The 26,211-nt window shown below is 44.9% G+C and overlaps 1 protein-coding gene across 1 annotated transcript in view; it reads left to right on the plus strand.

The window, feature by feature from the left end:
• The window catches only part of pcdh15a (protocadherin-related 15a), a 409,668-nt gene that overhangs the window by 56,216 nt on the left and 327,241 nt on the right, over positions 1-26,211 (plus strand). The window contains exons 4-5 of the mRNA XM_056608756.1: positions 9,959-9,973; positions 11,576-11,641. The gene's annotated coding sequence lies outside the window, so the exon portion shown is untranslated. The remainder of the gene's footprint in view (positions 1-9,958; positions 9,974-11,575; positions 11,642-26,211) is intronic.

Below are 26,211 nucleotides of genomic sequence, written 5' to 3' on the forward strand. Positions count from 1 at the left end.
CACCTCTCTCTCTCCTCCCTCACCCCCACCCTTCCTACCTCTCCCCCCATCCACCCTACCATGTCCTCCTCTCCACCTCACTCCTCCCTCACCTCCCCACTCCTCGCTCCCTCTCCTCCTCCTCCCCCTCCCTTCCTCCCCCCTCCTCCCCCCTCCCATGCCCTCCCCTCCTCCTCTGGATTATCTGACTCTTGACGAGGGCTCCTCCTTCACCCCACAACAGTCATGTGTGTGTGTGTGTGTGTGTGTGCGTTACAGCGGTGCAAGGCAAAGTGGCAAACTTAACGCATGTCTTTCAATTCTGGGATCGCAGAGAGCTTAGCCAGAGGGTAGCGAAAGGTCAGGCCTGAAGCCAAATCAACACTAGTCACAAACCATCCAGATATGCACGCACGCACGCACGCACAGACGCGCACACACGCACACACACACACACACACACACACACACACACACACACACACACACACACACACACACACACACACACACACACACACACACACACACACACACACACACACACACTTATACACACACACACACACACATACACATACACATACACATACACAGGCACATTCACATGTGCACAGCCACCGGATGCTATTATCTGAGCACAATTGTCTTACATAATAGTGTTGTTGTGGGGCTGAATGGGCAGAAGTGCATGAGATGTCATTTGCTCCGCACAACAAGTTAAATTACAAAAATGTTTGTCATTTCAAAGACGCGCAGGTGGAGGTATTTACCTCTTAGGTGACTCATTTCGAACTGTAGTGGAGTGGGAAAAGACCTGAAGCGGTACACAAGTGGCGCCATGGCCCATTTTAGATTACACTTGACTCCAATGCAGTTCTCAAGATACCTATACAGCATGCAATTAAGCCAAATCACAACGATTACAACCAAACATTATGCTCTGCTAGCTTACGAAATTCTGCACAATTTACGCTATAGAATAACATATACGATTGGTAAATGCATTCAAGCGCTATACGTCATGCTGTACGGGCAAGTCTCTCTGTGTTCCTCATCAACAACCGTTGACCTGGTCGCCATCTCGGTGGTCACCTGCCATGGGATGCCTCTGTCTCACCTCAGACGGCTGTCCATTCATTCTCTCTTTCTCTTTCCCTGACTCTCTCTCCCCTCATCTTGTTCTTTCACCCTCCCCTGTTTCTCGTTAACTCTCCCTCTCCATTATCCTGCCCTCCATGTGTTTCTCTCTCTCCTCATTTTGTTCTGTCTCTTTCCCCTGTTTCTTTCGATCTCCCCTCATCTCGTTATCTCACGCTCTTCCCTCATATTTTCCGTCCCCGGGAGTCTCTCTGCCTGGTCTTTCTCCCCTGTTGTCTTCTCCTTGGTCTCCCTTCTCCCTGGTATCTCCCTCTCCCCTGTCGCCTTCTCCCTGGTCTCTCCCTCTCCCCTGTCGCCTTCTCACGGATATCTCCCTCTCCCCTGTCGCCTTCTCCCTGATCTCTCCCTCTCCCCTGTCGCCATCTTCCTGATCTCTCCCCTGTCGCCTCCTCTTTGGTCTCTCCCATCTCCCTGGTCTCTCCCTCCCCCCTTGCGTCACATCTGCGGCCCACCTCCTGGGTCCCAGCCTGCCGATTGTTTGTCTATTTCTGGGATTGTGTGATTAGAATCCAGATGTGTGTGTGACTGTGTCTGGCATCAGTGGCAGCCTGTGGTGCTGGGAGAGGGGAGGGAGGCCACGTGGAGGAGAGGGGAGGTGCGGGGGGCTGCTGGGAGGGGGAGGGTTGGTCTAATCCATCTGCCTGCGCCAGCTATAATCAGGTGCTGAGGGAGGAGAAGAGGAATAGAATGGGGAAGGAGGAGAGGGATGAGAGAGGAGATGGAGGCAGAGAGGGAGGAGAGAGGAGACAGAGGGGAGGGGAGGGGAGGAGAGGAGAGGAGGTTACCGGTCCGGTAGTGAGGAGAGGAAGAGAGAGTAGAGGGAGTTTTTGTTGAAGACTGAGAAGAGGAGGATGAAAGGAGGAGACTTCTGCATTATAGGGAAGATTGGAAGAGAGGAGGAGAGAGGAGGACGAGTTATTTGCAATCGCGCAGAGTGGAAGAGAGAGAGGGGATATTTTACCAGTAGGGAGGAGAAATGGAGAACCGGAGAAGGAGATGTCAGCGCCTGGCTCTTGCCCCGGGGGTGTGTGCTCCATGGGGCTGAGCTCGGTAAGCGTGTTAATGCCAGGGACCCTGGAGCCCTGGGAACACGCCCTCCAGGCTGGTGATTACAGCCCTGGCCCTCTCGTGTGCTTAGCGTGCAGCTGTCGGAGGAGGACGTTTTGGGGCGAGGAGTGGTGGTTTGGTGGACGGGGGGAAGAGGGTAAACAAACACAACCTAGGAAACCACATCAAGGAACTAATGCCCTCTCTTTATGGATTTTGGGTGATATGCTGTTGGTGCTTCCACTTAATGGCCAGTTGAGTCCCGCCATATCGCTGCCATTTTACTGTACAGCGTATCCCCCCCCAACCCAGCCTAGCCCACCAACCCTGCACCACACCACACCACAGACACACACCCACACACAGAGACACACACACACACACACACACACACACACACACATACACACACACACACACACACACACACACACACACACACACACACACACACACACACACACACACACACACACACACACACACACACACACACACACACACACACACACACACACACACACACACACACACACACACAGACACCTAAAACACGCACAACACATACACGCACACCCACATTCACATGTGCCATCTCTATGGTCCCTCATTCCGCCTTTCAGAACGTGGCCATTCGCCTTACATAGAGAAGAATCACACAAAAAATTGATCGAAAGCCAGAAAAACAGTCAATGAAAGACAATCATTTCAAAGAGAATCGTCGGATGTACTTGTAAAAATAAGAATCACAAACGCCTTTGCTCCAAAAGCTCTCGTTCCTGATAATAAGTGAGTTGGCACAGAGGGTCGGATGGAGACCGAGACAATTTTGTTGTTTATTGATTTGGTTTATTCCCGTGGACACACTGCCACAGATGATCAATCAGTTTGTGCAGGATCTTGTCATCTCGTGTTCTGCTTGTGTGTCTCAATGACCAATTATTGATAATTATTGCCTGAACGGACCTGATATTGGTTTGTTGCCCCTTAAGGTCTATTGTCTTTTCCTGATGCAATTATATTTCAATAATTACTGCGGCTTTGACAGACAGTGTTCTTTAAGAAAAGCTGCGATTTTCTTCCTGGCTTTTGTTTCCCTCCTGGTGCAGCTTTACACAGTCAATGCTCTGAGTGAACTATGCTCACTTTCATTGCATTTGTTTTGTGTTTTTCCGCAGAGAAAAATGATAAGGCAAAAGATAATTAATTACTGTTCTCGGGATGCTTCAGAAGGCTTTATAAGCGTGTCATTTGAATAACACAGAATGACACTAATGCAACTGGAACAGTTCCCCTTCTGCTTCTCACGGTCGCAGTTCAGCCATTTCCCAGAATCCTCCTTACCTCCCCGGAGAGTCTTTGGAAACCAAAAAATGACTTTCCTTCTCCCCTATGCTGGCACCCAAGTGGTTGGCTGTGGGTTAAACTTGCGACCTCGCCAGTATTTTAAGTGGATCCGGGTTAGCGACACACAATTAGACCAACCAAACACCGGGTTCCACCGAGAGACGGTTCTGTCTGGCTGCGGGCCCCCGGCCAATCTGAAAACATCTCAGCTGCACCGCGGGGACTGCTGGGAGTTCAGAGCGGGGGGTGGGGAATCGCCCCAGCCACATTTTCTGTTCCTGTGACTGTTGGGTCGTGGTCCAACCTTTCTTTCACACTGCCACCCTTTGGCAGCAGTCTTTGGCTATAACACCCGCCATATTGGTGAAGGATTGGATTCCGCTTGACAGTTTGTGGGCATTTATGACGACAGATATCATTTTCTTTTATGTAGCTTTTCCTTTTGGTCATTTAATATCCATTTGATGGATTTGGGGAAGGTGGCGGAATAGCTTGCGCAGACAGTGCATGCGTGGGGAAGGGGTAAAAGCCACTAGGGGTGAACTGAACGGAAGCTGTTATTGGTTAGATTGATATGTTCTGTGAATGACTCTTGAATGGCATGTCCCCATGACGATCTGGACGGGGTCTTCGCTGCACACAGCTTAGTAGTGGAGGAGTTGATGCACTTACCTGATGAGGTTGATTTTCAAATGAATCATGCAACTAAATCATTGAAGAATGAAATGACATGGAAATACGTTCATTAGCAATCAAAATCTTAACTGAAAATATCCCGCTGTATCAAAGGTTATACCATGGAAAGAAATTTAATATCACCAATATCTTGATTGATTTTATGCGAAGAGAGAAGCAAAATGTGTGAAAATGTGTGAGAGGGAGAGTGTAGGAGTACCCAAACTAAAATGAAATTGCTCCATTCGAAACGGGAGCTTGTATTTTCTTCGTGTTCCTTCACCCAACATTGGGCTGATCGTTATTGTAATTTGGTTCAACCCTTTTTTTTTGTTAATATTTCTCTAGGCCACCAACACACTGATGTTGAATGTCAAGTGTAATTCAAGCATCCTCTCTGTGCTTGTCAATGTTTTATTTTGCTCACACTCTGTGTTGCCAGCTTGAGGTGATTCTATTCCAAGAGATGTATTTTTTGTTTTGAAAGTGCTAATCTCACGAGGAAAACCCCTGCACCCGAGATTCGGACCGAATCTGCAATTCAGATTTTCTTTTTCTTGCTGGCAATGAACAATAGCATATGCCAACACATAAGGCAATGGTTAAAATATATCATTACATTATTTCAACAATAATACACAAAATATGACAATATATTACACATAGCCTGTACATACAAAACCAGCGGTTGCCGTGAGAACGCACAAACACATTGTGTTGAAGTAAATCGCTGCAAGCACAAACGATTGCAAGAAAAACATTAGCACTCGCTTTTTTACGATTGGTCATTTGTTTTATGAAGGGATGTGGTCGCTCATGCTTGAGAGCACAGCGGTGGGCTGTGATATATTGATGCAGCGACAGAGTAGGATTTGTCCTATTTGTGAAACATTTAAGCAAAAGAAATGTACTGAATGTTATGTCTTCACCGAGCCTAGCTCTGATGATACTGAACGTTGAAGCTAGTTCTGTACATACTGTCATCTTCCCACTAACTTTGATTTGAATAAAAGAATGTTCACATTCGTCCATCTTTTTTTTTTCAGAAAGCCATAAGATCATTTTCTCCTCATTAGCTCTCCATTGCTCCGAGCCAAAATAAGTTTCATATATTAGTAAGATGTTCACAACGAGTAGCTGACCCAACTCCCTCACAAACCTAATTTTAGGTTTGTGTGTCATCATCTCTGATTCCGAGCTGCAACAGATATGAAGTGCCCTTCAGCATTGTGAGTAGGTGTCGCTTCTAAATCAGCATTGTTTCCGACCCGATTAAGAAAGCCACTTTACTCCACCCCCAACCGCCCATCTGCTCCCCATCAGGGCCGTTAAAAAAACAATGTTCTCTGGAAGAGGCTTAACCAGAGATTTGTGTCTCTTGCCCAGGCAGCGTGCACGGTAATGTATACGCTGTCGTCTGCGGAAATGTGCCAAGAGTTAAGGAGACGTCTGTTCAAAGGACGACCGTTTTTTCACTTAGCAGGTACTCGATGGAAATATGTGTTTTGTAGAGAACATAACAAGCTAACCCATCCAGGTACCTTTGGCGTTCCCTTGAAATAAAGTCGTTCTGAAAATGTGTATTTAGCAGAAGCAATTTCAATTTTCTACAACACGTGCCAGATAATATGAGGAAATTGACCAACACACTTTTTTCTGAGGGTGTACGACGAAATCCCTGGAATGCGACTTGGGCAGTATCTCCCCTCCGTGCTCAAGGGCTGTGTGCCGCCGCTCACAATGGACCACCCTTGAATTTCAATTAGGCTTATTAGCTATCGACATTAGCTATACTGAATGATGGATAACTAGGCGCTGGTGGAGCGACACTTATTTTGCACCGGGCTCCGTGTCCTTGAGGCTCCTTCCTGGCCGTGCGTTGTTGCACAGCCGCTCTTATTTATTCCTCCTCCTCCTCGTCCTCATCCACTCGGCTGCTGACATACAGCCCTCACCGCCCCGCCGACGGAGGCCATCTGCAGATCAGCATTCTGCTAACCCGTGTTGCAATGTATGGATTTTAGTGTCAATTTAAGACTCACATTCGGGCTGCATAACCCCAGCTTGTGTGTGTGTGTGTGTGTGTGTGTGTGTGTGTGTGTGTGTGTGTGTGTGTGTGTGTGTGTGTGTGTGTGTGTGTGTGTGTGTGTGTGTGTGTGTGTGTGTGTGTGTGTGTGTGTGTGTGTGTGTGTGTGATCCAGTCTCTCAGAATGAGCTTGTTTATCATTGCAAGCTGGTTTCCCAGGGTGTGTCATTTAATTTGTTTCTTGGCTTCGCTTCAGCTGAACATTGTCCCGACTTTTTTGCCTGAATGCTTGGAGGTGTGTGTGGAAGTAGCAACCCCTTTTCTCTTTCTCTCTTTCTCTTTCTCTCTCTCTCTCTCTCTCTCTCTCTCTCTCTCTCTCTCTCTCTCTCTCTCTCTCTCTCTCTCTCTCTCTCTCTCTCTCTCTCTCTCTCAGCCCACTTCCCCCCTATGTGGTTTCTGAGATAACATCTGTGATACCCACAGCTTTGCGAGCAAGGCTTCCATTTTGTAGCAGCGTACCCCCGTCCCCCGTCCCCCGTCCCCCCTATGTGTTGTGTTCCCCGAAGTATGTATAGTCGTTCTATCTCCCAGGATCTGCGAGTGTTTTCCCCCGGCTAAACCTAGTTAACTCTCTCCTTGGTGCTGCTCGGGGGACTCTGGGCTTTTTAGGATTGGCCCTGGTCTGACAGATAAGTGGATAAGTCTGTAAGCTACTTTCCAATTGATTGTGTGTTTGTGATTGTGTGTGTGTGTGTGTGTGTGTGTGTGTGTGTGTGTGTGTGTGTGTGTGTGTGTGTGTGTGTGTGTGTGTGTGTGTGTGTGTGTGTGTGTGTGTGTGTGTTGTGGGCAGGGAAGGGTGCTTTTGTGTAGTTGGGTGTTTGTCTTTGTGTGTGTGTGTGTGTGTGTTTGTGTGTATGTGAGAGAGAGCAAGTGTGTGATTGTGTATGTGGGTTTAGTTGTGTGTTTAGGATGGTATGGGATTGTTTGTTGGTGTGTGTTTGTTTGTGTCTGTGTACTCGGCCGTGTACTTGTGTGCATGTTGCTGTGTGTGTGTGAGAGAGCGAAAATGTTTGTCTGTTAGATCCACTCTAATTCTAGATATTGCAGCCCATTGTGTCAATGAAAGCGTTGCAAGCCATGATGCTCAGGGGCTCTGACAGCACTTCTATGAACCAAGAGAGCAGTGGGTCGAGAGGCAGGCCGACAAACATTTCTAGGAAAATACTCCTCGGTCTCCATTGTACGGACAGGAAGTCCATAAAGGTGATTGTGCTCAAAGAGTCCATGTGCTTTGTTTTGAAATTATTATTATTATTATATAAAAATAAATATATATGCTGTTCAATTTACACAGTGTTCGCGACATTATGTAATTGACGGTTTGGATCTTTACTACATCCCGTACACAATCATGTTTCCTCTCTTTCGCTCTCTTTCTCTCGCTGACTCTGTCACACACACACACACACACACACACACACACACACACACACACACACACACACACACACACACACACACGCACGCGCGCGCGCACGCACACGCACACGCACACACACATATATACACACACATTACACACAAGCTGCACAAAAAAGCTTCCTGTGATCTAAAAAGCTTTACAAAACGAGGGAGCAATTACTCTTGATTATCATGCACACCCCCCACACCCAACACACACACACACACTCCGCATTCCCATGCACTTTCCACATGCACACTCCTCCATCATAACCAAGTGTGTATACTTCCTCTCTCTGAGTGGATTTGCATACCAGGGTTTGATGTGCTTCGCTGTTTGCATCTCACATCTCCTGGCCTGACCCACTTGCTCGGAACGTTTTGTGGCTATTAAAAGCAGGCCTCCATCTTGGTATTTCTCAGGCGTGCGCCTGTGTCGCAGGTGCTCCTCTAATTGCTGTAAAATTGCATGGAAGAACTGGAATAGAAGATGTCTGCACCCCTTGTAAATTAGCGTAACAGCGTAAGCCAAATTCTTCCCTCCAAAGATTTTCTTCTTTCAAGTAGTTTGTACATTAGAGAGAGGAGACAGCTCGCTTTTAGGTTCTGAAAATAGGTCTCCTTGTGTGGTATCCTCTTTGGGAGTCTTCACTGGATTTTGAAATCAGGAAGGTGTGTGTTGAGGTGCTGCATGGATCCTACATTTTTTTTTTATCTCCATTTCTTAAAATCCCGGTTAGATTTCATGAGAATGATATTGTTCTAATATAAACACAGTTCCGCCACTCAACCCTAGAACTCTGCAACGTATTACACAGTGAGCGGGGTTCAGCCTTGTTCCTGAATAGGCAGCCTTCTTAATGCCCCACATAAGCCCAGGTGCTTGTTGGTCATGTTTTATTTAATGGGAAAACTACCCTGGCGCCTCACACCTGGCCACAGGTGTCTGGTTCCACAGCTGAGCTCAGACGGCAGCAGGCTGCTGGGAAGCACTAGAGTGATGAGTGAGGCTGGTGCGGTGTCATGGTCTCTCTGTCCCCTCCCACTCTCTGTCCTTATGTTTTTGTCTCCCTCTCTGTATGTCTCTCTATCTCTCTGTCTCGTCGCTTTCTCAAATTCCTATTTGGTTTATATTATGGAGATGCTAGATAAAAATAGGTAAAAGGTTGTATGATTAATCACCTTTTTGGACTAGCCAAAATGGCTATTTGCTTCAGGAGAAAACACAAATTGGAAGGAAGTCAAAGTTTTGTGGCTATTATTTAGAGCCTATTGACATGCTTAAAATTGGAACATAAAAATAAATGCAACAATGGACAACCTTGATACATTCAGAAAAATATGGTACTGGCTAATGAATGGTTTTCTTTGGCAAAAACGTAGAACAATTTGTTGTAGTTTATGAAGAGGGAAAAGTATAAGTCTTCACAAACATGAGTATAAAATAAAGCTATATTTAAAAGTTGTAAAACTCATTGTCTCTCTGTGTCTGTTTCGCTCTGTCTGTCTGTCTCTCTCTGTCTGCCTCTGTGTCTGTCTGTTTGTCTCTCTGTCTCGCTGTCGTCTCTGATGACAGACCAAGGTAAGCCGACACACCTTCAAACACTGGGTCTGCTTACGTTTCCCAACTGAGGCTAAAGATTAAAAGGGATGAGAAGGTGGACTTATAAAGGCTAGATAAAGCGAGGGAATCCCTCAAGCTCGGATATTTTCTGACATGAGAGAATACAGCTTCCTCTGTGTGTTTTGAAAAGTCGTGGCCTCTTCATCCACTCTAAAAACGTTGTGCCAACTTTGGTCCAACTCTGGAATAAGTTGGTCATTCTCCAACTTCTCCTTTTACTAATTGCTTCCTTGGTATAGGTTCAAATCCTCACTTTCTCTCCATGCCGTTCATGTCAAAACCATTTCCAACAACAAGCTGTGACATTCTTCCTCGCCCAGAGAAAAGAGAGTTTTTGTTTTGCTGTTGATTCCACTGTTCCATGCTCATGTCGAAATTGTATAAGCCTTCGTCTTCGACCAGTGAGGAGGAGTAAACTCTTATTTTCTGACCCTCTACTATTCCCCTCTGAGTTTGATCCCCCCTCCCCTCCTCCTCTGTCTCTCTCTCTTAGAATCTCCGCTCCATTCGCCTAACACCAGAGTGCTTTTTAATCTGTGTTCTCACACTACTGTTTTCTTCTCCTCTTCTCTTCCCTCTCTCCTCCATGAATTGTCTTCTCTGCTTCCCCCCGGCTCCACTAACCCTTGACCCTTCAGGCTGGCAGTTTGAGGGTAAGAGGGCTCAACCTCCATGTTGTGTCCACCTCTGTTGCTCTCTGATGTTATTACTTTGTGTCCATCCTCCGTCCCTCGCTGTCCTCATCCCCCCGGTTTGCTTCCTCCCTTATCCTCTCTTTGTCTTTCTCTCGCCATCACTCACTTTCTTCCACTCTCTCTCAATCCTTCTTTTTCTCCCTCTCATTCTCTCCCTCTCTCTCTCTCTCCCGCTCTCTCTCTCTCTCGCTCTCTTGCTCTCCCTCTCTTTCTCTCACTCCTGCTCTCATTATTTATCTCTCCCCTTCCCTCTCATTATCTATCTCTCTCCCTCTCATTATCTCCCTTGCTGTTTTGTCTCCCTTCAAAGTTTTCTCCCCTCGTCGTCTTCATCGCTCCCTGTCCCTTTCCCTTTATCGATGAAGGTGTCGCTGTCGGTGCCCTGCTCCATGTGGCCCCCACCCGTCACACCAACCCACCTCACCTCCGTCTCCACCTTTCTGTCTGCAGCAGCCATCGCCCACACACATCACAAAGAGCCATAAGCTCAACTTCACTCAACACTCACACATACCTATATGCACACACACACACACACACACACACACACACACACACACACACACACACACACACACACACACACACACACACACACACACACACACACACACACACACACACACACACACACTCTCTGACACACACAAACATTCTGACGCACACAAACATACTGACGCACACACACACTGACACACACACACAAACACAAACACACACACACACACACACACACACACACACACACACACACACACACACACACACACTCTGACACAAACACACACACACACACACACACACACACACACACACACACACACACACACACACACACACACACACACACACACACACACACACCATTCCCTCCCTCCAGATCTGCTGCTGTCCGTCTCTAGGTGTTGCTGCCCAGTGGTTCTGTCTGTCCAGCGCTCTGCGTGGTTCGCACTACCCTCACAGCCTACCACTTATGTGCTGTTGCTGTTCCTCTCATCGTACAAGCTCCCCCACCTCCCCCAACATCCGCCCATCCCACCCCATAACGCACGCTTGTCTGCGTCTGTGTCACGGCGTGTGTCAGAGTGCAATATTGTCGCTCTCTTTGAATCTCTGTCATCGTTCAAAGGAGACGTGACAGCTTAGGATGGGTGATCAGACATGACTGGCTGTGATACGGGCTCTTTATTTTATTGTTTAATTTCATGTATTATTTCCGAGATTAATTTGTCAGTTTGACAGAGGAGTTGTAGTGTTCCTGTTCTGTGATTGGTGTTATTTATGTATTCACAACAGTTTTATCGTTAGATGTGTGTGTAGGTGCATAAGGGGGATGTTTTGGATTTTGGTGTATCGGTGTTTTGAGATTCAAATCATTATTAATAAATAATATCAAAGACTGTTTAGTTGGCTTTACCTTTTCAATCATTGACCTTTGGAACATGAGTGATGAGTTTTCAGGTTATTCTAGTACTATTGAAGGTTTGTAAATGATGGTTGTGTATTATTGTCCCTGATTGTGTATTCCTCTTCTTCTTCTTCTCCTCTGGGCGGGCGCAGAGTGTAAGCTGTCCCGTGGTGGGCCTCCCGCCACCATCGTGACCATCGATGAAGAAAGCCCCAACGGTAGGTCGCACGGCCCTCCAACTGGCTGCTCTCCGTCCTCCTGCTTTGTGTGTTTCACGGCGCAGTCTGACAATGAAATACATGCAAACCGCCAGGGCTTTTCTTCCCCACATTTATATCGCCGGGCCTCTCCATGACCGAGGTGCATTTTAATGAATAAAACCCCATCTATCACCGCCTCCAAAAAAAAAACACACGAAATCTGAATGTGAACTCTGCTGTCTCGATCCGTTTCAGTATTTATCACCGCGTCCTTTGGCAGACACTTTCACTATCCAGAGTGACAGGGACACCTGCTCAAAGAGCAGCTAGAGGTTAAGGCGTCTGGCTGAAGGATGTCTACCGGTTAGACTGCAGACATTGGGTATCGAACCCAGTACCTTTTTAGCGTTATTAATATCAGAACATAAGCGATTGGCGGTGTGGTCGGTGGCGATGAAAACACCGTGCTCGCATCGTTTCTCTCAGCCACAGCGGTTAATCCAGACATTATGCGCTCCATCAGCACAGCAGCCCTCTGTTTCACCGTGATTAATTCGGTTCGACGCGCAGAGCCTTTGTGTACGAGGAGTGTGCGTGGGTGTGCATGTGTGTGTGTGTTAAGTAGCAGGTGAGGCGGGTGTTTGGTGCCACACAGGGACTCATTCATTAGAGATCCACCTCGCCGCTACCCGTCCCTCTCCCCTCCCTCCCCCCGCCCCCGTGTTTAAGTCCTTCCCTCCACGCTGCACCCGCCCGGCGACAGCACCTGATGGATTTGCGCCACGGTGCGTGCGTGTTCTGAGGAGGAGCTCGGCTCCGCCCCCGGGCTCCCGCCTTCACCGAGGCCCCCGGTGACCTTTTGACCTCCAGCGGAGATTACTTGGTCGTTGCTACTCCTGTGCGCTATCTGTGCCCGCCGGGTCTCCTCTCCATGCGTCATTCCTCCCTCTTATGAAGCTTCATCACTGCCTAGGCTTTGGTATCTTCTTTTATTTATGAGTATTAAGCTGCTTGGTGTGTGTGTGTGTGTGTGTCTGTGTGTGTGTGTGTGTGTGTGTGTGTGTGTGTGTGTATGTGTGTGTGAGTGGGTACATGCACGTGTGTGAATCTATATGCACGTTTGTGAATCTGTGTGTGTGTGTGTGTGTGTGTGTGTGTGTGTGTGTGTGTGTGTGTGTGTGTGTGTGTGTGTGTGTGTGTGTGTGTGTGTGTGTGTGTGTGTGTGTGTGTGTGTGAGTGGGTGCACATTATGTACGTGTTGTGTTAGTGTTGACGGGCCCCTGCAGGTATCCATGGTGGGGGCCACATGGGGCCCTAATGAGCAGACGCTCACTGAAGGGAGCAGCCGCTTGTTTGGTCAATGAGTGTTTAATCATCACACACACACATACACAAACACACACACACACACACACACACACACACACACACACACACACACACACACACACACACACACACACACACACACACACACACACACACACACAAACACACACTCTCTGCTGAGCCGCAGCACGCTCAAGGCTCTGACACTTTTTACATGCGTGTGTGAGTGACTGATTGAGTGAGTGTAAGTGGGTGTGTGTGTGTGTGTGTGTGCGTTCATAGCTCTGTTTGTCTATTTGTATGAATACATGACATTTATATTTGACGAGTTACACCTTTTCACGCTGATTTCCATCCACAGAGTATAATTGTGCTCCGTGTGTCGTCTCAGTTCATTAATGTGGCGCTCTAATTCCACCTGTCAAACTGCTGCCCTCCTTGTTGCTCTGCGTGTGTGTGTGTGTGTGTGTGTGTGTGTGTGTGTGTGTGTGTGTGTGTGTGTGTGTGTGTGTGTGTGTGTGTGTGTGTGTGTGTGTGTGTGTGTGTGTGTGTGTGTGTGTGTGTGTGTACATGTGGTTTGGGTGTGCTCCCTGATGGATTGCATTGCAGAAGGAGCACGGCGAAGGATGCCAAAGCTGTTATCCTGGAAGCGGCCCTCTCCCCACACGGCGTGTGCTGTTGTGTGTTTTGTGTGGGTTGTGTGTGTGTGTGTGTGTGTGTGTGTGTGTGTGTGTGATCGGGGGGGTTGTTTTCTAGTTAATCTCCCCCATACAGCCCTCATTTACCTGGGGTATGAGACTCTCTCGGCTCCGACGGCCTCTTCTCATTTATCCATTTGTGATGAAGTGGTGCAGAAGCCCCGTCCTACCCCTCGCGTTAATGAAATGTAAAATAGGCAAACCCGTTCATTATTGACCAAAGCAATTATCCACCTAAATGTGCTTCATCACGGTCCCCATCTGGAGGGAGACGGGGAACCAGACAAACCACGCTCGGTAATGGGATTCCTCGTCTTTCAGCGTCGCAGCCGCATTTCTCGTACGCGTATTGTCTGTCATATTCATGTGCATCGGGAGATGGAAATACAAACAAACATACCCCCCCCCCCCCACCCCGGCCCAGCCACCAGTCTGTGTGGCTTTGTTTGGTCTGGGTCAAAAGAAATTGATCCAAAAACGAAATCCCCCCTACTAACTTGTTTCCTTTCTGGACTCGTCGGAGAACACATTCAGTTCCACTCAACATAATGTCAGCTTCCTGAATGGAGAGCAGGAGAGGAAGACATAGGTGGGCGAGCAAACATCAAAACATCTCCAACTGTTATGCATCCGAGTCCGACTGCTTGTCCCTTTATGTTGTTTTGCTCCCGTCGGCTTTCGGATTACCGTTTGATTCGGGGTCAGACAGGGTTAGACCTCGGTAGACACATTGGGTGATAAAATGATAGAAATGTCTCCAGATAGAAGGATGACTGTCATATAGTTTGTAGAGGGAGAGAGAGATGTATTGAGACCGATAGATGGATATCAAAGTATAAATATATACTAGAGATGGACCGACAGACAGACATTTCGACAGACAGATAGGTAGATAGATAGATGGATATCATAAATAGTATATATCGATAGAGATGCATAGATAGATTAACGGGGGACAAAAAGGAAGATAGATGGATGAATATCATAAATATTACATACAGCTATATTGAGATACAAAGTTAGATCGACAGATAGACAGATGTAGATGGATGGATACATAACATTTTAGGTTTAAGAGGGTTCTCACGGTACGGTAAGGTAAGGTGTCCGCCAGGGAATCGCGAGTCAGCAGCTCAAATGGAGCGTCATATGTTTAATTTATCAAGGTTGCTGCGGCTCATGCACGCTGCCTGACAGGTGGCCGACACCACGCATATAAACCAGGAGGATAACATCTCACACAGAGAGAGAGAGAGAGAGAGAGAGAGAGAGAGAGAGAGAGAGAGAGAGAGAGAGAGAGAGAGAGAGAGAGAGAGAGAGAGAGAGAGAGAGAGAGAGAGAGAGAGAGAGAGAGAGAGAGAGTGTGCACAAAAACAAAGAAAACTGTATTCGAGAATAAGTACTACATGCACTCACTTGGAGTGAGTGCATGTAGTATTTGTTTTGGCTAAACATGAATGAATGTGTTTGGGTTAGAGAGGTAAAAAGAGAGGTAGGCTTTATCCTGATTGAGAAGTACAATGGATTGGCCGTCATCAGGGAGTTACACTGTTAATGAATCGTAGGGTAATTTCTCCTCAACTCAACACATACACCACACACAAACACACGCAAACACACACACACAGAAATTAACACAGGCAGTGAGGCAGGAGTAGCTGTACCTCTGAATGTGTCTGCTTCCTTGGATTTTGGCCGGTTTCCATTGTCAAGCTTCCCGCTCTCAAAGAGGAAATTTGTCATTTTTATGTGTCAACTTATGGGCTGCATTCCAATGGTTTTAGAACAGCAATTTCTCTCGCCCTCCCTTCCCAATGTTCTCCCTGATCATCATTGTTCCCACTGTCCCCAGGCGTAGTCGGCTAGGGATGCAGCAAAGGGTGGCCGCTGAAACGGCTTCAGACAGTTGATACGTCGATGCATCCGACAAAGGACGTGCTTTGGGTAATTCCCCGACTTTGTAATTAGATATACGGCCCTAATGCAAGTCTGAAGGTTGTCATTGGTTCGGATCATCATTAGTCAACGTTTCCTGTAATGACTCTGAAGCAGCTGTCTAATTTCAGCACCGCTGTCCTCTCCCCCTGCTTGACCAAATGATACTGCCTGCCTGCTCACGAGTATAAGGAACGAGCGATGGGAAGGACTCAGAGGAAGGCTGCACTTGGTCGGATAATAATGTGTAAGACATGGCAATCAATGGAGCAAAACATAGTAATACCACATGGAAAACTGCCTCTGCCAGCCCTCACCGGGGAAAATCCTGTCACAGAGAACAGTACCCACTCTCTCTCTCTATTTCTTGACCCTTGACCTCCAACATGGGAGGCATTGCTCTACTTCCGGAAGCCGTTTCCCGAAGCATGCAATAACATGCACGTTTTCATTTCTTTGGCATACTTTGCAGAATAGGTGAATAACCCCAATTAGTTACCGTACAGTATATAAATAAGTGTGTTTCCAAAAGTTGAAGCAATGGGTTATTCCGACCAAAGCAACAATGCGATCGGTTTTTATGACACCAAGGGCAAGCGTCCGCCGGTCAGCTGGAAAACCATGTTGACGAATACCTTGTGATGGATTAATTAGCGATGTGGGCAACAGGAGAAACAGAATGAACCAGTGTCCTTGGAAGAATACATTCGAATTCAAGAATACTAAACAAGATTTGATGTGTTTTTTTCTAGGTATTTCTATTATTATCATATTATGTTTTCTGTTATCTTGTTATCACCTTATATTATTGAATGACCTATGATCTATATTGTATTATAGAATCATAAGACACAATTCTCCTTGTTGTGCATCTTCTTTTGTAGAAAATGTGGCTCAGACTTTTTTCATCAGTCATCGTATACTGCATCATAACAAAACAATAGTCTGTTTGAACAGGGATGGAGAGAGATGGAGAGAGAGACAGTGAAAGGAAGAAACATGAACAGAGAGCCAGAGAGAGGGCGTCAGACACAGAGAGACAAGAGTGATGCAGAGACAGAGACACAACAACACAGAAAGAGAGATATAGAGACCGGCCACACACGCACACACACACGCACACCCGCACGCACGCACGCACGCACGCACGCACGCACGCACGCACGCACGCACGCACGCACGCACGCACGCACGCACACACACACACACACACACACACACACACACACACACACACACACACACACACACACACACACACACACACACACACACACACACACACACACACACACACACACACACACCCATAGATACATAGACAGAGAGTGAGAGAAAGAGAGAGAGAGAGAGAGAGAGAGAGAGAGAGAGAGAGAGAGAGAGAGAGAGAGAGAGAGAGAGAGACTCGTCTTCCATATGGGTAACCTGCGTGGTCCTCAGTGGTCCTCAGGGAAGGGGGATACGTCTGTGGAAGCGGTGGGAGATATTAGAATATGGGAGTGTGTCCTAAACGGCTAATGAGAGAAGCTGTGCCCACGTGGCGTTTCACCTCGCCCACCAAGGAATCATCACGCACCCGCTCTCCAAAAATGTATTCAGTCCCTCATGCTGTTTCGCCATCCCCAACTTGCCATTAGTTCTGCCCTCTGTCCGCCACCTCCAGCCATCATTTAGCCACCGATTTGGGCTCCTTCTACGTGACTACTCGCTCTCTTATTCAACTTTTATCCTATGTTTTGCGGCGAAGTCCGCTGTTTGCCCATTTCCCTGTGAAAATGTATCCTAGTTCACACACACACACACACACACACACACAAACACCTTCAGGTACCCTCAGCACTCTCGTTAGGCTTCTCTTTTTTTTGTTAATTGATGCAAGACTCGCCGATCTATTTCTATGATCCCCTACCTGACAAACCTTTCATGTGAAAGCTCCGACACAAATGTTCCAATCAAAGCACATTAAAAGCTAGCTCTGCTCCCCTTATCGTTTTCTCATTAAAATTCTGCCTGTCTATTTGCGATCCAAAACAAACGGATGCGAGGATTATGTCAGAGCTGTAAGACTTAACTGAGAAATAATTTCTCAAAGTGCTAATTTAATGTAAAGGGTGTGCTGTGTCTGTTGTTTTTGTGTGTATGTGTGTGTGTGTGTGTGTGTGTGTGTGTGTGTGTGTGTGTGTGTGTGTGTGTGTGTGTGTGTGTGTGTGTGTCTGTGTCTGTGTCTGTGTGTGTGTGTGTGTGTGTGTGTGTGTGTGTGTGTGTGTGTGTGTGTGTGTGTGCGTGGGTGTATGAGTGTGTCGATATGCACTTGACGAGTATTTGTGTAAGTGAAGACATAAGAGCAGTGTGTGTGTGTCTGTGTGCGTGCCCCAATTACGAAAGCTTTCACAAATATTTGTGTTAACTTTCTCTCAACTCTCAGGCACACACAAAAACATAGACACATACCCCCTACCCACACAAATATGAACCGGTACACCACATGCGCACACAATACACGCACACAGAACTCAAACTCAAACCCATACACCAGACATATTGCAAATTGTGTGAAATGACTCCAAGGACAGCAGTATATAATTAGAGAGGGTCTGAAAGGGCAGGATTTGTGCATGGCACCTGCTCCTCCTTGATTACAGGGCTACTGAGGTACACCCATATAACACCAAACTGCTGCCGATTACGCTCCGCAATTACACTCCAGGGTGTACATAGAAAGAAATACGTCGAAATACGAAATACGTCAAACACTCAGTACAATACATATACTGATTACCAGGTAGATTTCAATGACTGTTGTTGGTCGGGCTTTGTGTTGTTTGGATACCAGCTCAAGCAGCTCTTCAAATATATTATTAAATGGGATCTTTCCCTTTAAGATTTATAATGATAAGGATATTTGTATGGGAGGGTTTTGATCATATTCCAAACAAGAATTTGAAGTCAGCGATCTTGAGGCTTCTTGACCAAATATTGTCGAACCATCAGGCAACCAGCTGTTATTTTCTGAACCAAGATGGTGGCTTGGAATGTAGTTGACATTATGTGAAACCCTCCTTAACAGTCCTGTGGAAATGTCTTCATTCTGTTGTGTATATTGTGTACACGTTATCCGGTAATTTGCATTTTCAACTGGTAATGAGATTACAGAACATTCATTTAGTAATTTCCCATGCACATCGATTTGCCTAAATCACCACATTAGCCTGGGCATACAATGAAAAGATTGGCCACTGCATTTAATGACTGCATTCCATTCCTTAATTCATAATACCACTTTGCAGGGAAGTAATATTCAGTGTAGCCTTTCCATGGTTCCCAATCCCAACTCTGGCATTCCAATTTCATTATGCAGGATTAGAATCCTGTACACACAATCAGCCAGATTGAAATCTAGCTGATTGCATACAGGATATGCACAGATGTGTATTAACATGCTGATGTATTAGGTCATGCCTCCCTGCCTAGTGACTAAATCTATGACCTTGAAGGTTTTGTTGTTCCCTAGATGCACCTCTTGAATTTAGAACCAAAAAATTAAAAATTAAAAAAAATACTTGAATGAAAAACAGTGATTATTGTGCATTCTCACTGCCTTAAAACTGTCAAATGACTGACCACTGATCTTCGGCTAAGACCTTCCTAGACAAACCCAAGCTTATATATAATACCAAAGAAAAGCTTCAAATAAGATAGCAAAAATATCAAAATTGTGTTTTCAAATTATGCCTGCACTTTCCCCTCGCAATATCTCTAGCCAAACCCAAGCTTATATCGAGTATCTTAAATCACCCACAGAATTTAAAACAGACAAAATAAAATAACACAACTAAATAATAATCAACAAAATCATATAGGTCTCCCACCACCTTATACATAGATACCTCATATGGTCCTTAATTATACCTAATGCCTAAATGTACCCCTGAAATGTCAAATGGGCCAGAAAAATACCTTCCAAAGACTCGTATCATCTCCACCTCATCAGGCTTGGCGGCTGTAGATTTTGATAACGAGCTACTGAGGAGAATGACAAGTTCTGCCTGCTGGGACGTGGTTAAGGCGCCGGGTCGAAGCTACAGCTGAGGGTAGCGCTAGCAGCCTTGATCTCTCTTCCCATAATTTACCAGAAGAATAATCCCATATTCCCTATAGCTCCTCAGTGGTATAATAAGAATCAGGGGAAGAAATACGGAAGACTGACAAGATCAGACAGTTTTTTTTCAGTTTGTTCAGTTGTGAGTGTGAAGGTGTGTTTTTGTTTATCTGTGTTTCAAGGGTTTTAATTGTGGGGAAATAATGTTTCTGTTGAGCTTGAGTGTGTGACAGCGATAGCAACATGGCCACTTTACGTAAATTAGAACACTTTGAGTTACGCATTTGAAATAGCATCAGGGCTCCTCAGTGCTAGCAGCAAGATAAGGCTAAATTAGAATGGGGCTATGTAAGTATGGAACTTCAAAAACCAAGCAGGTGTACACTTTAAATGTGTTATCCGCTTCATTGAAATAGGATGTTGTTTTATATTTAAAAGGGGTTGGTGGCTTTAATTGGCTGCGGTTCTCTTGGGGTATCTGCCAGGTGAATGGGTTGAAAAGGGGTCCATCTGAGGCAGCCCTGAGTTCAGGCTGGGTTGGCCGTAATTGAAATGGCAGCAGTGTACTTTTCCTATTCTCTTTACAAACATTGAGAAATCTGCACAGGGGAGGCCAGCTGCCACACAAATTATTGAATGTAGGATACTGGCTTGATAGGTTGGGCTATTTTCTTGCTATTTCTGAGCATGCAGATATATATTTCTTGGCCCCTATGTGTGGTACATGTGTGATGACAGTATGCTGATAATAATGTCCTAAAAAACGGATTCCTCCTTAGTGTGGTCCAAAAAAAGTATTTTAGAACCTACACTATGCAATAACAACAACAACATGTCTGTGATGCTTTTGCACTCAGTTGCTTGTCGGTGACATTGTGAGAAAATACACTGGGAATCAATAAGCAGACAATGGCAACAATGGGCTAAGCAGGTTAACAATAGATCACCACATTTTGTACACATTCTACGACAGAGACAGTACAGAGATAACGAAATGTAGTTGGAGATCTAATATATATATATTATATTATTGTCTATTGATTAAAAAGCCACTATTTTCTGTGTTTAATCAAATTGACAGTGTAAACAAACATGGCGGACAGCGGCTTTGAACATCCTAAAGGATAACAAAATAATTATATTATAATAACTATAATTATATCTATTTCATCATCTCAATCATATCATCCATTCCATAATATATTCAAATATGATAATATAACAGGATTTAATCCGAGGCAATTTAGGGTGATACAGTGAATGCATAGATTGGCCCCTGTAGTCTGAATCCAATCCCTAACTCTGGCGGTGTTATGGTCTTGCTATACCAGCTCAGCCAGACAGGACCTGTATTATTTTAATTGACTGGAGGCCAATTAGGCGAGTTTGTCTCTCGGATAGACAAATGACCTGTTCAACCATTGAACAGTTTGGGCGTTTGTTTACAAAGTTTGCTTGGCTGAACGAAGGGCTGTTGCCTGCAAATTGGAACAATTATAAAGTGCAAGAAGTTGTATCCTCACTTCTTAATGATGACTAATATGGGTAAAGGTATTGTAAATGTGCATGGGGAGTGTTTGCTGGTATCCGATGTTTGGTATCCTCTGCACATTCTCAGAGCTTTCATTGGTTTTAAAGTGCTTTTTTGAAAGATTTTAAAGCTACATATTTACATTCCTGTCACAAAGCGTGAAGCTCGTAGCTTCACATCCAAGGGTAAATCTTACGCTGATGATACGGGCACTAATTTAGCGGATTAAACCCAGTTCTGAGGATTTGAGGGGAGAGAATACTCATGCAACAGTGACTGCTTTGTACATTCAAATGGAATAGGTGGATTTCTCCTGGCATAGCTGTCAACCGCATCTCAGTCTTATGAAGTGTTACTCATCCTTTCTCTACTCCTGTACTGCAGCTGCATCATTTGATTGAAACCGAAACACAAATGGTTTCCTTTCAACTATTACCTTTGCGTTTAAAATGTTGTGATAAAAAACTGATCTGAGTCCCTCTTCTATTCATGATCTTCATTGTGTTGATCAGATATCCATTCAACCAATATTCATATTTTACAGCACCCTTTTAGTCTGGAAGGCATAACAAAGCAACTATCTTACCCATTACTCTAGTTCTCCCTGGAACCTGATCAGGTACGCCCCATAGAGTATCACGTAAGGCAAGGAGGATTCATGGGGCCGACGTGTATAACATCTGCTGTGCTGTTGTGTTCCTCTGTCTGATCTATAGGTAGCTAGTGTTAGCGGGAATGCCCAATCAGAGGCTATGTGTGATCCGATCCCAGCCCATCTGAGGGTAATCACGGGTTATTAATGGTTATCAAGCATTTTGAGCGCAGAGATATATATTTGGCACTTTGACAGCTGTGTGTGTGAGCACGTGTCTGGGTATTGTGTGCGGTTGCAAACAGGTGTTTGCTCTTCAAGTACTCCATAATCTGAGGTTGCATACATAGTAAACATATATATAAAATATATGTAACATATATTTAGCATGTAACCAACTGGATTATAACTATATAACCTATCACTTTAAATAAATGTTACATTATAAACCATGATGCATTATTAATCATGTCATTCGTTCAACATGTAGCTTTATTAATGTCTGCAGCATTTCCCATGTTACTAAACATAATGTCACGACTTCACACCTTCTTAAATTTGTCCTTTTACCAAAATATGTTCTGGGTTTGATGTTGGTTTGACGTTGCAGCACTCATCTGAAGTTACAGCACACACCAGCCAAGTAGATTAATATTTGTATATGTAAATATATCATCTGGTGCCACAACGCACACATACACAAACGCACACGCACACACACACACACACACACACACACACACACACACACACACACACACACACACACACACACACACACACACACACACACACACACACACAAAAACATATGGCAAAAGCAGCAGCAGTAGAGTAAACAACCGATTCCCTTCTTTATGAGGTTGGGAAAACTCAGAAACTCCTGAAATCCATAAAAGCACAGGGAGTCTCAGCACCTTTACACTGTATTATAAATTGACTGGAGCAATTTGCCCTACTACACCCAAGTCAAATTGACTTAACCCTACCTGAGTAAGTGTGGGTGGAGGAGGGCTCTCCACCCCAATTCCTCACCGACCCGTCCTCGCTCCCCAAACAAGTTGCCAAACTCCCCTGGGGGGGAACTATGAGTTATTGTATGGAGAGGTTGGTTCCAGAGAGCCGCGATGGGGATTTATTGGCAGGCTGGGCTCGCGTCAGTCGGTCTCTATCTCCGTCACTACGCCAATAACAGCAGGCATGATGCCATCCCCTAGGTTGTGTTAAAAATAGACAATATCTCCATTGTATATTTCACAATGTGACCAAGGATTCTACATTATCGAGTTTTCCCTTTTTTTCACTCTGTATCCGCTGCAGGCCTTTTTGCTTTAGTGAGAAGCTGTTCTGCCAAACTTTGTGTTATCACCAGGGGAGGAGATCAATTGACTGGCGGACTCCCCTGCTCCAGCTGCTGACTCCGTCTCAGTCACTGGAGACAGGTCTTCGGTTTAATCTGGGTGGGTGGAGGTCTTTTCTGTCCACCCCTTGACGCCATTGTCTTACACTAAACATAAACCAGCAGTAGGATAGTCTGGTTAGGGGATTTGTTGAGTGTAAAATGACTGCAAATTCGCCAGTCGTAGATTGTTAATTGACAATTTATTTATTGTATTTGAAATACAGGACACAGTAACGCTATAGAAAAAAAAGTGCATAAAAGTATAAAATCTAAATCCCAAAACATAAATATAAAACCTGTCCTCGAACAATCTGCAATAAATTAAATAAATTAAATAATAAGCCACAGAATATGGATGAGGTATTCTAAGAGCCATCTACCCTGAGGAAAATTTCAAGAACACTTGACACAGGAATATAATAGTTGGTGCATACTGCATAACAATATAAAACAGTGTACTTGGAAATCATGTCGAGTGAGCTGGACACTTCAGTGACCAAGAAATTCAAATCTTTATTTATTTCAAGCCCCGTTGATGCAAAAAAAAATATTTCACAAACATTTGGCACATTATCAATTCCTGGAATTCAAAAATGTGTAAGTAATGTCGAAATATAGGACAATATAATAATTTCACAACAGTCTGAAACTACTGTATTATTCAATCTGAAATGCAGCAAAAATATTTTAAGGGATTCAAATAATTGGGGAAAGCAGTAAGGACTAATGGCGTTTTTTCACGCTAATATCCCGGCTCAACTCGATTCGATTCGGTGTGGCAGCCCGGCTGGGTTTTGCATTCCCATCACAACCGGGCTTCCTGCTTGAAGGTTTTTCTTTAACTGATGAAGCGCTTGTCTTGATTCAACACACACACACACACACACATGTATTGTAGCCTATTATCTTTGTATTATAGCATCCGTAAGATTGTTTTGATTTGTGTAGGAGACATATAATACTTTCTGGTTGTTTCAGATGGACGGAACCCACACAATGATAACGCCGATGATGGATTTAGTTTGACATGCACTGTTCCTTATGGTTTGCTCCCTAATCTCAATAGCTCATTGAGAGCGGATTTATTCCAGATTAGTCTTGTTTAGACATTGGACAATATTTCCCAGAGTGCCAAAAATGATGTGCTTGATATAAGGAGAAAAGCTTGTTGAATGTCAATATCAGCAATCTAAAAGCAAATCAGTGCGGCACGAAACAAACCAGGTCTCTCATGCTGTGTCGCTTACGCCATTTTACCATTAGCACTTTTCGCTGTGACGAGTCGTACCAAGAGATGGACCATCTCCAAGGTCTGGCCAATGCGAGCCCGACCCCCGACCATGTTAATCTGTGTAATATGACGCTTTCAATGAACAAGATCACACAGCTCACTTTATGAGTATGGAGCCACACCATAACACGCTGGCTGCGACTAGCTTGTGCAATTAAGTCTGTTAGTGCTAATTCTCGGCCACATCACACCTCATAATACTAGTTCTCCGCCATATCACACCTCCTAACACTAGGAGCTATGGGACTGTGACTTTAAACTTGTTTTTTGCAAAATCCTTTGCTTTAGAGACACATGAAACAACTTAATGCTCTCACGTAAGGCTCACAAAGACAGAACCTTTGTGGTAGTCAAACCCAGTGAACTGAAATATCTATAAATGTAACATAAAGTTAATGACTCTTTTCAGTTATCGTCACATACCTCAGATTCAAGCCGAAAATGGCTGCACACATAGATGTTCGACATCGACCTGTAATTACTATAATTAATAATTGCCTCATTGTCAGTATCTTCAATGTTGCACTTCCCTGAAAACAATGCAATGCAATTCACAGCTATGAACTCTAATTAAGAAAAGCAGTACACTACAAGAAGAAATTCACTGTAAATGTACATCAATTTGTTACAGAGGAGGCATCCTTGGGCAAAAATGCTATTCGTCCAAAGATGTCTAAGTATATTACTCTGCTATACATGTTCTACTTTAGAATAGAATAGAGTCCTCAGCATGTGCTGCAGGAGTTTCCTGCTGTCGACCGAGATGTCAATGATGGAATCCATTTGGTCTCCTCTGTAGTAATGAGTTAGTTTCAGCAGATCCGCCTGGCTGCATCTTTCACAGACCTTTATCATTAATGGCTTTCGATCGTTGCTTTACAGCCGGGATGGTTGGGGGAGGGGGGGGGGGGGGGGGGGGGGGAGCAGTTTGATTGCGGGCACCTAGTGAGCAGCATAGATTATTTAAAATCTCCTTTGGTAGGTTGACAGCTGTCATACTCAGATCTACGGCGGGTTTAACAAGTCATAGATCTCTTGCATGTTGAGCTTGAGGCCCTGGAGAACTTTCACAAGACTCTGTCCTACCACTTCTCCAGGGCTGGGGAAATTGTTATCTCGTCTCGTCTTCTGATTCCTTCATTAGTCTCGCCTGAGCAGGCCGCCACCAGGTGACCTAGAGAGATGCTAAAATTCGGAGGGGCGCAATTATTTTCATAAAATTGATTGATGCAATAGCCTCAGAAAGTCTAGTAACAACAACATAATGCAACTTTTTTTAATCAGAGAATATCTTTTGATATATCTTTTGAAGATTTATTCAAATTCAGCAGGGGCAGGCTCATAGAAGAAGTTGTTAGCGGCTTTTGTAATGCCCTGAAATGGGAGCATTTGAATTGACAAACGTTGAAAAAATGTTTCTTTAAGTCACTCGTATGATGACTGGATTGTCAAAATAATAGCAATGCAGCTTTCACACTCTATTTGCTGTACTTTAAGGAAACCTCTGGATTGTATCTATCCAAATATCAGCAAATTGTTCTGATATACTACTACGGAAATGCAGGCCAAAGATGAGACTTTTAAAGGGAAGTTAATTACAGTGTATCCCATAGATGGGCAGCAATTGGCCATTTAATGGCTAATTAATGAACATTTTTATTTTACTGATTAAATGGTGCGTGGGGTTAAACCATTTTGTACGAACATACTG

This window comes from Gadus chalcogrammus, chromosome 15, assembly GCF_026213295.1.
Source record: "Gadus chalcogrammus isolate NIFS_2021 chromosome 15, NIFS_Gcha_1.0, whole genome shotgun sequence".
In the NCBI taxonomy this organism is placed as follows: Eukaryota; Metazoa; Chordata; class Actinopteri; order Gadiformes; family Gadidae; genus Gadus; species Gadus chalcogrammus.